We start from the raw sequence: 13697 nt of genomic DNA, 5'->3' as shown, positions 1-13697 counted from the left end.
AGCAATCGATAGGGTCCACTCTTCTGTGAAGTTGCGCTTGCCTGCCTGCTGCTGAAGACATACTGTTGACTGCAGACGTACATGCTCCTCATTAATGTCAACAGGAGTAGTGGTACGAAACTAGGGCAAAACATGCAAACGAATTCAGATGGCATAGCAGGCCAATTGATGTTGCTGTACAGTGGTGCCTTCAGATACGAGTTGTTGTTCCGCTGATTTTTTTTTGCCTTGACTTGTGAGGGCTGACTTCAGATACAAGCACTCTGTGGTGGAAGTGAACTCAACTCACGTCACCATAAGCAGCACTTGGCCAAATAGGGACAAATTCATGAAAAATAAGAAGCTTCAAAATGTTTTTGCGTTGCTTGAACCCTCAAAGCCATTGAGTACAAACGGTACAGCAACACATGTAAACAGACAGATCTCACAGTCATATATTTATCCTCTGTGAAGAACAACTAATATTAGTGCTGTACAGATGATCTTAGAAAATATAAACTTTGTAACTACCTATGTCAAAAAAGAGATGACACAATGCTGATTGAGCCCATCAGCTCCTCTAAAATCTTGTTGTACTTTCTGTGATTTATTTTTCAGTAATTAGTGAATGCCCGATTCATCTCCCGCTCTAGGCTACTTGGCAGCACACTGAAAAGGATGTAGCGGAAAAGACAGCATGGAGATGACGCATTTTACCTAACAACGCGTACAGCGCGACCTCCTGTCTAACCCACTCCCCCCCCCCCCCCAAAAAAAACCTCAACAAACATATTTTGCCTTTCTGTAGCAGAAAATAACAGAAAATACAGTATTTACGATGCAAAAAAAATTCAAAACAAAAATTGCTATGAACTCGCAAAGTCTCTTTTTTAGGACCTCTTGGCTATCCCAAAATGTGCCCAACATTAAATACAAAAAGTTCAGCAGCATCAAAGCAATGCATGCACAAAATGAAGTAACAATAGAGAACTTACAACAAATAGCTCCTCTGAAAAACATGTTTTTTCCCTACTCGCTGTCCTTTTGAAACAGAATAAAAATGTTGTATAACACAAAAATGTTCTATCACATACTAGGGGCCCCCTGTGCCATGTTGAAGATTGGAAAAAAAAGCAAAACGCTTAATTCTACTCACTTGACTTTATTCACCAGAAGTGACAAAGCAAACAAATAAAAGCAACCAAAAACAAAGATATATTCAAGCTTCTATCCTGAACAGCAGCCGGAAGGCACTGTTGCCCTATATAAACAAGAATATTTAAATCCCTCCAAATTTATGTTTGTAAACTCGCAAATGCCTCTGTGGTAAACTCTGAGCTCAACCCTGCCCTATGTGCAAAACCCGAAATTCAAATATCACAAAGTCACTGCAATTGCTTTATTGTTTTTATTGAAAGCAGGACTGGCTCTTGTATTACACAAACGGAGTGATGGATATGACTCATGCAAGCTCATAAGAAAGAGCAAATAAAAAAGAACACAATCACAATATGAAGTTAAGAGGTTTGCGTTGTTGGGATTCTTTCTCTTGCAGCCACAAAAAGTACAAGTTTATTCAAAACTACAAATACAGGAAAAGGTTTGAAAACCTTCCAACCACCCTCGCGAAGTGAAAAATAGGCCAACTCCTTCCCAGGGTACTCAAACCCAAATGGACAAGGTAGAACAATAGCAATGAGTCCAATAATTAAGTCATTTCGAGTCCGTTGAGGTGTATCCTTCCTGCAAGTCCGAACAACCACTGCATAACGAAACAATACAACTTGCGACATGTACTATGGCAGTAAATTAAGGTTAACCCTAACCGTTGACAGCAAAACTGCCCCTCTAAACACAGTGGAATGGACCCTCCCAATTTGCCATCAGTTGTTCGCCAGTTGCTAGTTGCACGGCCTCGCTCTTTGGCAGCCCTGGGGGGGTGGGGATTGGGGGCAAAAGATGACGCAAAACAGACAACTCCATATTCCCAAGGTGACACAAAGTTAACACATAACGGCAGAGTTTGTCACATCAAATAAAATGAAATGTAGGCCGTCTTTCAAACAGGAAGGCCACACAATGGATGTCAAAGTGACTCACCATTGGGCATGATGCGAATGATCGGCCTTTTTTTTTTTCAATGATGTCATATTATCTTTCCAAGAACAGCTGTCCCATCGCTGCAGCCTGTGTGGCTCATCGTGACAGCAGCTAATAACAACCGACGCCTTCGCTGACGCAAATGTATTTGCCACGGGGCCGTGCTGCCACGTGTGACGGAGACGGTGTTAAGCATTTATTTACAAATGGAGCCACTTCAAGTGATGACTCTCAGGAAGTGGGGGGTGGGAAGGGGGATTATTGGAGTTTTGATTTATTAAATTATGATTTGGCCAGCAAGGCATTCTCTGCTGGCCAAAATGCAACCAGAAGCACTGACCTACATTTCAATACCCTAATAGCACACTTACAGCACCAAAAACAAAACACAACAAACAAGAAGAGTCTGGTTGCATCAATTCATATTTTGTGGATTACCGTAAATTGGATAACTGATAATCAACACAAACTTGTAGGAAAAAAAACAAAACAACACATTTCTAGCAAGCTCATTTTTTTTGGTTTGTTTTTGGTTTTGGTTTGTTTCATTGCGACCTGAAGTTAAAAATGAGTGCAATGAATGTAATTATGTATGTTATTGAGTTTACAACCTAAATTCTAATGTTTGTTGGATGAAATAGCATTAATTTATTCCTAACATCCTCACCACACTCTTAAAAAAAAAAAATCCTGCCCAGGACCTCAGAATTGGTGAGTTGGCCCCCAGTGACATCATAATTTTTCCATCTTGTTATTGGTTGGCCAGGGCAAAACATGCCACATCCAACTTCAACCAGCAAAACAAATCTGTCGCGACCTACCGATATGAATGCATTTATTAATCAGCATCACTGGTGAGTGGGATATGTTGCATTTAAATGTTTCATGCAGGTTTTTGACGTTAAATAAAAATGGATTCTGGCCTGCTCCAGTTAATGCGCACGATACACTTGCGAGCTGTCATTTGCGTTTTTGTATACAGCTAAATGACTACTTGGTTTGGGACTTTATAGTGACAGTATGTTAAAGGTCAAGGGTCATCAAACGAATTATTTTTGGTATATTATTAATGAAAAACCCACACCCAATATGGTCCCATGTGTTTTTTCACCACAAAACATGATTTTGACATTTACAGCTTTTTGTAACTCCAGCCATGAAAATCCTCTCGAGGGATTTGTTTTCGAGAAGAAGCAGGAAAAGACGTAAAAGACAAAGGCGCCCCCTAGTGGACTCGTTCGTTTCCATTAGGTAGCTCGTTGTTCCTTCGCAGAGGACGAGAGCTTCGTGGGTTCCAAATAACAGGTAGGTGTATATACAGCTACTAAAAAAAATCAAAGTTTAGGGCGGACCACGTAGCCGGTCTCTCTCATAACGTAGCAAAAGACCCGCGTATGAAATGTATCGATGTGCGCGTCGCCCAGGTAACAATGTCTCATTCAGCCTCGTCTCGAAAGTGCTCGTCGGCTCATCTCTGCCGCGGAAGCGGATCGGACGGGATCCGGTTTGGCCGTCATGGCATATCATCTGAATATGGCTCGAAACAGTAGTGTAATATTGCCCTGAGTGCTCGAAACAATAGTGTAATATTGCCCCGGTAACTTCACTCGGTTGTGTGGTGTATTCCTTTTTTAAAAGAGCTTCTGTGTTAGAAGGGGCGTTGGAAAAATCCGAATATCTCTGTTGTTCGGCTTCCATAAAAGCAGGCAGTGCGCGTTTTCAACGGCGGAAGTGCGATGACGTCAAAGACGGAGGACTTATATGTAATAAGTCTACTAATATGGCGACCACTTGGATGTCGAGGGACACTTAATTGCGCAACTTTGTGCATGGATGACGCGCTCTCCGCTCACTTTTTTTTGTATAGTCATTGAAGTGAAGACTGTTATATGTATTTTTCATTACAATATCTATTTTAGAATGTTTATAGGGATGTCACCCCCACTTTAAGTAAGTCCCCACTGCAGAAGCACACATCCCTTGTATCTACAGTACAGTATATTTATGTTCACTACATTACATTGCTTCACTGCTCACGGAGACCTAATAGGATTAGATCTTCCATTACGTGACAAAATCTGAGATCATCAAACCTGTCGTGAATGTTTAACGACTACAGTTAATATCAAATTCTCCTTGTTTCTTCATTTTGCCTCTGCATTGCCTCCGTGCCCTCTGGACAACATTAATAATTGAGAGCTTTTCATGCAGGTGTGATTCTGTTGCTCTCCATATCTATAGCATTAAAGCTGGCCCACAAGCACGATTTAGGCAGTGCACTTAAAACTCCTGGCTCGGACAAGCGTCTCCGATTGACGTATAGCACGATAATATGGATAAAATTGCACATGCAGTAGTTAATTGTCACCATTGCGCACACAGAAAGTAGCCTGCTAGTGAGCAGTTGGTGGAAACTGTAAGATTTTGTTAAACAGTCACGCTGTATGCAAAGCTTTTTACTGTATATGTGATCATTATTGCAGTGCGAAAAGATCAAAATTAATGGTAGGCTAAGAAGTGCGATAAAATGTTTAACTTACAGTGAAGAAAGTAAGGATTTGAACACCCTGCAATATTGCAAGTTCTCCCACTTAAAAATTATGGAGGGGTCCGAAATTTTCATCATAGGTGCATGTCCACTGTGAGAGAGAGAGATAATCTAAAGAGAAAATTCCAGAAATCACAATGTATGATTTTTTACAATTTATTTGTGTGATAGAGCTGCAAATAAGTATTTGAACAACTGTCTATCAGCTAGAATTCTGACCCTCAAAGACCTGCTAGTCCGCCTTTAAAAATCCACCTCCACTCCATGTATTATCCTGAATCAGATGCACCTGTGTGAGGTCGTTAGCTGCATAAAACACCTGTCTGCCCCATACAATCAGTAAGAATCAAACTTGTAACATGGCCAAGACCAAAGAGCTGTCCAAAGACACCAGAGACAAAATTGGACAACTCCACATGGCTGGAAAGGGCTACAGAGAAATTGCCAAGCAACATGGTGAAAGAAGGTAATGTATTGTGAGATTTTGGGGAACAACCTCTTTCCCTCATTGGGAGCGTTGAAGATGGGTCGTAGCTGGGTCTTTCAACATGACAATGACCCGAGCACACAGCCAGGAAAACCAAGGAGTGGCTCCGTAAGAAGCATACCAACGATCTGGCGTGGCCTAGCCAGTCTCCAGACCTAAACCTAGTAGAAAATCTTTGGAGAAAGCTGAAACTTGTGTTTCTCATCGACAGCCCAGAAACCTGTTTGACCTAGAGAAGGTCTGTGTGGAGGAGTGGGCCAAAATCCCTCCTGCAGTGTGTGCAAACCTGGTGAACAACTATGGGAAACATTTGACCTCTGTCATTGCAAACAAAGGCTACAAACCTATTAACATTGGTTTTCTCAGGTGTTCAAATACTTATTTGCAGCTATATCACACAAATAAATCGTTAAAAAATCCTACATTGTGATTTCTGGATATTTGCTTTTAGATTATCTCTCTCACAGTGGACCTCTCCATGATTTCTAAGTGGGAGAACTTGCAATATAGCAGGGTGTTCAAATACTCATTTTCTTCAGTGTACATAATTTGCGACTAAGTACATTAACATTGGAATAATGTGTGAGAGAAAAAAACACCTTTTACATTCATATCTTTGATATTAGTTTAATCAGACTATTAGTTTATTCTTCATTTAGATGAAAATCAGGTTAGTTATTATGACCAATTTATGGAAGAATTTGAGAAATTCCAAAGGGTTCACATATATTTTCTTCTGAATCTTTAAGTTTTAAGTTTTTAAATTGATAATTATTTGTCTTCTTCATCAACCCATAAAAGATAGATGGATGGGTATAGGCAAAATGGTGATGATACTGGTAAGTTCGCGAGCATCACAATTCCGAGGACCGAAGTTCAAATCCCGGCCCAGCCTGTGTGGACTTTGCATGTTCTCCCTGTCCCTGTGTCGGCTTCCCTTGGGGACTCCGGTTTCTTCCTACATCCCAAAAACACGCCTGAATTTGAGACTCTAAATTACCCTTGATGGGCTACTCTCATGAAATGGATGATTTTTAGTATGTTATTAATGAAAAAACGTCAGCCAATATGGTCCCATGTGTTTTTTCACCACAAAACATGATTTTGACGTTTCCATCTTTTTGTAACTCCCGCCATGAAAATCCTCTCGAGGGATTTGTTTTTGAGAAGAAACAGGAAGTGACGTAAAGGACAGCGGTGCCCCCAAGTGGACTCGTTTGTTTTCATTAGTTTTACCTCCGGGAAGGTAGCTCGTTGCTCCTTCGTGTTAGCCAAAATGGCGGCTCATTGCATTGCTGGACATTGCTTGAACACTCGGGAGAATGGAATTACCCTTCATAAGGTTGAAAGAGACCCAGTTCGTTGTGAAAAATGGATTGCACGGGTGCAGAGGACGAGAGCTTCGTTGGTTCCAAATAACAGGTAGGTGTGTATACAGCTACTACAAAAAAAAAAATAGTTTGGGGCGGAGCATGTAATCGGTCTCTCTCATAACGTGACAAAAGATCCGCGTATGAAATGTGTCGATGTGCGCGTCGGACGGCGTTGGGCTGCTGCGCGGACGGCGGCAAATCTGAAGAACCCAGCTAATCAAGTACTGCGGCAGCTATGAACATCCCCCTAAAAGCAGCACGGCCCGGCTCTATTATATGGCACCACGGCGCCGAAAATCAGCCACACTGGCTGAGGCGCCGCATTCGGCGGTCACGGCTTCTGCGAAGGCTGCACGTCAAACTTTGCGGACGGAGGCGGCTCTGAAGAACCCAGCTGAGAGTGCCTCACTCAGCTGCGACCACGGAGTAAAGCGCCCCGGCTCGACAGTGTTGCTCATCGCGTACGTCTGTGAACAACCCTCTAAAGCAGCAAGGTTCGGCTCCGTCATAAGCCACACCGGGCGGCTGCGATGAGCCGCTATGGCTCATCTCCGCCACGGAAGTGGATCGGATGGGGATGCGGTTTGGCCGGGATTGCATATCATCTGAATATGGCTCGAAACAATAGTGTAATATTGCCCCGAGGGCTCAAAACAATAGTGTAATATTGCCACAGTAACTTCACTCATTTGTGTGGTGTTCTCCTTTTCAAAAAGAGCTTCCGTGTCTGAAGGGGCGCGTTTGTCTCCCATAGTTAGGGTGCACTGCGTGTTTTCATTGGCGAATGTCCGGGTGACGTCACGGACGGAGGATGCAGCCAATATGGCGACCACTTGGATATCGTAGAATGACACTTCTGCAACTTTGCGCATGGATGACGCGCTCTCCGCTCACATTTATTTTTTCGTATGGACATTGAAGTGAATAACGTTATATGTATTTTTCATTACAATATCTATTTTAGAATGTTTATAGGGATGACAGTTGGGCTTTAAGTGTAGTTGTAGTGCGACTGGTTGTTTGTCTGTATGTGCCCTGCGACTAACTAGCAACCAATTCAGGTTGTACACCGCCTCCTGTCCTAAGTTAACAGCACTTGCACGACTCTTGCGAGGATAAGCGGATAGTGGATGGATAGGTTGACGAGAACCGGTTGAGTGGTCAACAGGATCATAAAACAGTTTGCGTCTATTTAACAGTAAACTACATTCTTCTTTGTGTCCTTTTTGTCAGCTTTTTTGGATGTGATATTTTTACTTAGTGCACTGACTGAGATACCACAGTTGGAAAAAATTGCACTTTTATAACAAGATGACAAACTCATGTTCCTTTTCTTTTTTCAAATTAATCTCTTATGTTTTTGATACAAGAAATGCCAAGTTAAAACTGAGATCTATTTATAGTCGTGTTAGAAATTGCCTCATTAGAAATGTTTGCAACAAGAAAATGCTGCTTCCTACAATATGCACAATGGGAATTTAAGAAAAAAAAACACTGTAGTATCTAAAAGAGGAAAGCAATTGGTGCTTCATTATTAAGTGAAATCTCTAATTTTCTCATTAACTTGAGGCAATTCAAAACTCCAAGTGGAGGACTTGACTTAAGGCTTGAGACTTGAAATGCAATGAGTTGGTCCCACATCTGCCTAATGGTACTATTTATCTTATTCTACTTGTTTTTCTTTCATAATAAGAACTGGATATAGTTTTTATTTTGTCTCCCCTCAAATATACACCACTGTACTGTTTTTGGTGAAGAGTTCCAAAGGGTATGTTCTGCTTGAATGTTTTTTTGTTTTTTAATGTAGCTACGAGAAGATACGGGATGGCATGGTGACGTAGCTATAGAGCTCGTGCACGTGACATCACAGTTTGCACGCCACCATATTGCCGGTCAAACAAAGCTGCTCAGCTCTGCGGGAATTGTTGAACCCGAGCAGATTTTTCAAATTACCTGAGACCTGTTGTGCTGTTGGTTGTCACAGTAGACGAGACAGATATTCAAAGATATCATTCGATAGAATACCAGCTAAAAAGACGAGAAAAGATTGATGGATTTCGTCAATTAAACGGGATGGATGGTGCGCAACAAAATACACACGCCTAGTAATCATTTCATTTCAGGGAGGAATTACTTTTCTCAATCTCAAATTATCAAGAAGTATTTATAATGCCAAGAGGACTCATTTGAGAACAATGCATATTTTAAAAAAATAACAAACCGTCTGTCACAAAGAGGTTTACGCTGGTAAGCGTGCGGGAGCAATACAGTCACATTTCTTATCGGCAAAAACATCAACTTCGGCATTAAATATGGGTCCTCTATTCTAACTGTCTCTCATATTTCCATGCACCTTCATTTATTATCACCTTCTAAATGTTTAACAGTATCAGACAAAACTCGTCGTGCTATTAGACGTATTTTCGTTTCGACTCAACGGAATTAACTTGCAACAACTTTGTTTGACAACTTTGTCTGACCAGGAATATGGCAATGTCGTGTGATTTTATGATGGAGGTGCACGAGCTCTATAGAGTCTCGGGCTCACAGTTCTGAGTACTGGGTTTCAAATCCCAGCCCCGCCTCTGTGGAGTTTGCATGTTCTCCCAGTTCTTGCGTGGGTTTTCTCCGGGCATTCCGATTTCCTCACAAATCCCAAAAACATGCAACATTAATTGGACACTCTAAATTGCCCCTAGGTGTAATTGTGAGTCCGACTGTTGTCTGTCTCTGTGTCCCCTGCGATTGGCTGGCAACCAGTTCAAGGTGTACTCTGCCTCCTGCCCGTTGACAACTGGAATAGGCTCCAGCAATGCCTGCGACCCTCGTGAGGATAAGCGGCCCAGAAAATGGATGGATGGATGGATGGATGGATGGATGGATGGATGGATGGATGGATGGATGGATGGATGGATGGATGGATGGATGGATGGATGGATGGATGGATGGATGGATGGGCAAGAGACTAAAGTTATGTAGTGTCATTGCCGTCGTGCATCTTTGCAATGAAGATAGCAAAGAATCATGGGAGGGAAAAGAGCACTCCAGTACTTGTCGCCTCCGGTGCAACTGCAGCAGGCATTGTACTCTGCCCTGTGGGGAGCATCTGACTGTTCTTAACCCTCGACAGAAGGCTCACTCTGCCCTTGCCCGGTTGATGTCTACCACGCAGGGAGAATATTGAGGACGAGAATTGTTGACATTTTGTAGAACAAGCAGGAACAGGAGGCGTTCCCGTGCAAAAGTGTGGGTGTGTTGCACGCTGTGAACATTATTGCCCGGGATTCCAAGCAGGAGCTGCAGGTTTATAGCTAATGTGAAAAGTGAAAATCCTGACTTGGGTCACCGGAGAGGTTGCCCCAGGGGTGACACTTGTGCTTTGGTCAACACAACGACTGTAATGAGGTGAAATTGGCACACACAAGATTTTTTTTCAAGGCCGGGGCAGAGTACTCTGTTCTGCACTGTTTCTTCTCGCCTTCAGTGATTGCAATTGCACAGTACACTGCATACTACATATGGTGAATCCAAATTAATGATTTTGTTATGTATTTTTAATAAGAAAACTGGTATTCTACAATTTTTCACTTCATGACATACAGTAATAATGTAATAAAATATAATAATATATGATATTATGATTTTGTGCTTTATTGACCATTTCTGGGATGCGCATCTTGACCTCTAGGGTTAAGTATAATACAGGTATTCATAAATGAAATAATTTCACCACTTCAGTTAGTCACTCAGTAAGATGCGGTAGCATTAGTAATTTTCACAGAGGATAAAGACTATATACCTTCAAGTATTGTTTTATTGTTTGTCTTCATGTGTTTCTGCACTGTTTGTGTTTGAATGTTTTGCCAATGGTTATAACTACTGTAACATATATGCTAGTTTTATTCACAAATCTGTGGTATTTTGCATTTTGTTTTAGTGTAAGGCAAGTAGACTTTAAAATGTGACACCATAAAGTGCTCATTACTCAATTTTTTGCTTGCAGCTTCTCAAGTGACAGCTAAGAAATCTTTTTTTTTTACATTCTCTTTATGTTTAACTGTATTTTAAACAAAACAGTTTTCATCAATGAACATTTTTTTAATGAATTTTATGAAAATTGTGTTGTTTTTTTTGGGGGGGGGGGTTGAAACACAATAACTTAGATTAATTTTAATAGGGAAAATGTATTTGATACACTATGAGTAAATCGCATAACAAGCTTTTTCCACAATCACAGAACAAATTATTCTGGTAACTACAGTAGTTATCATACTTCAGTATATAGCTTGCATACTTTCACTGTATATTGCGAATGATCAGTCATATAGCTTGTACATGTGTGTTGGAATGGACACTCAAACTGACATGTAGATAGATATAGCTCTGGAAAAATAAAAATAAAAATCAGGGTGGCCCCAAAAAGCCCCCCACAGGACATTTTTGGAGGGTATTCTTTGCAACTAAATACTCAAATCAATGGTCCTCATTTTTTACACAAAGAACCACTTAAATAATACCTCACGCTCCATCCTTTCCAATGTTCAAGTATTATTTCTAATTCATCATCACACATAGTTATTGACATGCCCATATTCATTTTGCACATGTCATAAGAATTGTTTACCGAGATATTTTAAAAATGGTTTTAAAGATGAAATACAAAAGTTAAATACAACTGAATTGTATTTAGGCAGAGATTATGTCATGAACCACGAGAGGGAGGCCAAGTATCACAAGTGGTACCACAGGTAAGTACCACACTGCTCTTTATGAAAAGGTTTGAATTCGGAATTTTGGTATTTTGGAATAGCACAAAAATGTTTCCCAAAAAATGTACACCCCTAAATAACATCTTTTCAAGTAATCTCTGAATTTCTTTTCCTGAGCTTGGTGCATTGTCCTTGTGCAATTTACAATAATTACTGCCTCTATACACTTGTGGTTGGAAGTAATCTTCATTTTGTTGCCCTCTACTCGTGACATGCACAGCGACAATAACGTTTCATCTAATGTCATCATAATTAATCTCTGGTGTTCATGTTGCAATTCTTTTTCATCTTTACATGCACAGCCATGGAAAAAAAAAACTTTGGGTGTGGAAAGTCACTGGTCATTAGATTCAAAGGTGATTCTCTGACTTTTCCTCTTAATAAGAAACTGCAGTGTGGTATGACTGGTGCTCCCCTCTTATCACCATGTAAGGTAACCCACGCCTTGTGGGCCACGAGCGGATTAGCGATGAGTGTGTGTGATAGGATTCCCCCCCCCCCCCCACACACACACACAAAGGCTTTATTAATTAGGCTCACGTCGACGATGCACGGGCCCTCAGAAATACGCAGTACATGCTGACTTTCATCAAAAGTTTTTTCTCGCCGAGCTCCATCACGATCTCGCCCTGCAATGCTACTGCATGATGTAAAACCGCCGATGTGCAATGCGCCGGGGGTGTGTGCACGAGAAAAGGGAGGGGTGGAAAAAGGAAAGTGGCGCCTTACAGGGGTTGCGGGTGCACCATTTTCAAATTGCTGGGGCAAGCACACATGTGGCTGACCAAAAAGCGATTGATTGATTGATCACGGGAGGTGGGGGGTATACGTGGGGCAGGTTTGAAAACAGTCCACACATCACAAGCAGAGAACAGGTTGAAGGGTACTCACTCACTCACTCACTCACTGGACCTCCCGGTGCTTTAAGGGAGCATCCCTGTCTCTTGCGGCCAGCTTCTGGGATGACTTCTCCCGGGACGAGGCGCCTTGACCATCGCTATCCTTCCTGGCCAGGCTACAAACGCCTTTTAGCGTCTCTGTCCGCTCATCGTGATTGTTGTCACCATGTAAGACGAGAGCTGCCACGTTAACATGGAAACGTCGGATTTTTCCTTTTTTTTTTTTTTTTAGGGGGGGGGGGGCTCCCAATCGTGCCTCTCCGTGCGTGCAGCAGGCAAGTGACAGCAGCTATTTGAAGGGATGCTGACGCGGAAGCTGAGGGGCTCGCCTCCTTCCTCCCAGCTCAGCCTCCATCAGCCTCGCAGCGCCTGCTGACGACGGACAGGAACCACCGCGCTTCCGGTCACGGCTTTCAAAATAAAATCAAGCACTGCCCGTAGCAGTGTTGTCCACATCTGCATCACTGCCCATTATTTGTTTCTTCATATTCTCTGACTAACGTCCACACTCCACATAATATGCAAGTTGGCTTGCAAAAAAAAGCTTGCATAATTTTTTTGTGGCCTATTTAAGCAAATGAAGTTTATTGATGTTTGTTACTAAATTGAAGAGGTATTTTAATCTCAGCAACAACAAAAATCAATTCCAAGATTAAAAAAAAAATCCTTTTTACAAATATTCAAGCAATTTCTCCACCAAAAGTCAGTTGAATGATAGTGTTTGTATCTCTTTGTCACTGCTCTCCATAGCTTTTGATTTCAAATTGTGTATCCATGTGTATTATACATATAACATGATGTAATCATACATTTATATCATTTACACTCATAACTTCCCTCTGAGAGAATGCATAATTATTATGTGGACTGTGATGAACATTAGTTTAAAAGTTTTGCTGTCTACTGTTCACCGATGCAAAAAGATATTGAGTGTGAATGTCTGTTTGTCTATTAGATGTGTCATGGTGCGATGAGCACACCAGTCCATGGGTGTTCCAAACCCTAATGAGAACAAACATCATAAAAATGATGGAATTATAAATATCTTTCTGAAAGTATCAGTAAAAAAATGGAGCATTACTACTTATTATGGACTTTATTAAACTGCATAAAACGTCAAACATATAATTTAAACATCTTCTTCTTCTTCTTCTTCTTTTCCTTTCGGCTTGTCCCGTTAGGGGTCGCCACAGCGTGTCATCTTTTGCCATCTTAGCCTATCTCCTGCATCTTCCTCTCTAACCCCAACTGCCCTCATGTCTTCCCTCACCACATCCATAAACCTTCTCTTTGGTCTTCCTCTCGCTCTTTTGCCTGGGAGCGCCATCCTCAGGACCCTTCCACCAATATACTCACGCTCTCGCCTCTGGACATGTCCAAACCATCGAAGTCTGCTCTCTCGAATCTTGTCTCCAAAACATCCAGCTTTGGCCGTCCCTCGAATGAGCTCATTTCTAATCCTATCCAACCTGGTCACTCCGAGCGAGAACCTCAACATCTTCATTTCTGCCACCTCCAGTTCTGCTTCCTGTTGTTTCTTCA

General features: G+C 41.7%; 1 protein-coding gene across 5 annotated transcripts in view; it reads right to left on the bottom strand.

Annotated features, from left to right (window-relative positions):
* The window catches only part of LOC133496161 (uncharacterized), a 45250-nt gene extending 32736 nt beyond the window's left edge, over positions 1-12514 (bottom strand). For 4 of the 5 annotated variants that reach the window (XM_061811380.1, XM_061811371.1, XM_061811411.1 and 1 more), the window contains exon 1: positions 12148-12514. The gene's annotated coding sequence lies outside the window, so the exon portion shown is untranslated. The remainder of the gene's footprint in view (positions 1-12147) is intronic. The other variant, XM_061811393.1, reaches the window with a different exon arrangement.
* Between the last annotated feature and the right edge of the window lie 1183 nt (positions 12515-13697).

This window comes from Syngnathoides biaculeatus, chromosome 2 (genome assembly GCF_019802595.1).
Source record: "Syngnathoides biaculeatus isolate LvHL_M chromosome 2, ASM1980259v1, whole genome shotgun sequence".
Taxonomy (NCBI): domain Eukaryota; kingdom Metazoa; phylum Chordata; class Actinopteri; order Syngnathiformes; family Syngnathidae; genus Syngnathoides; species Syngnathoides biaculeatus.
This window is presented reverse-complemented; position numbering and strand designations above follow the sequence as displayed.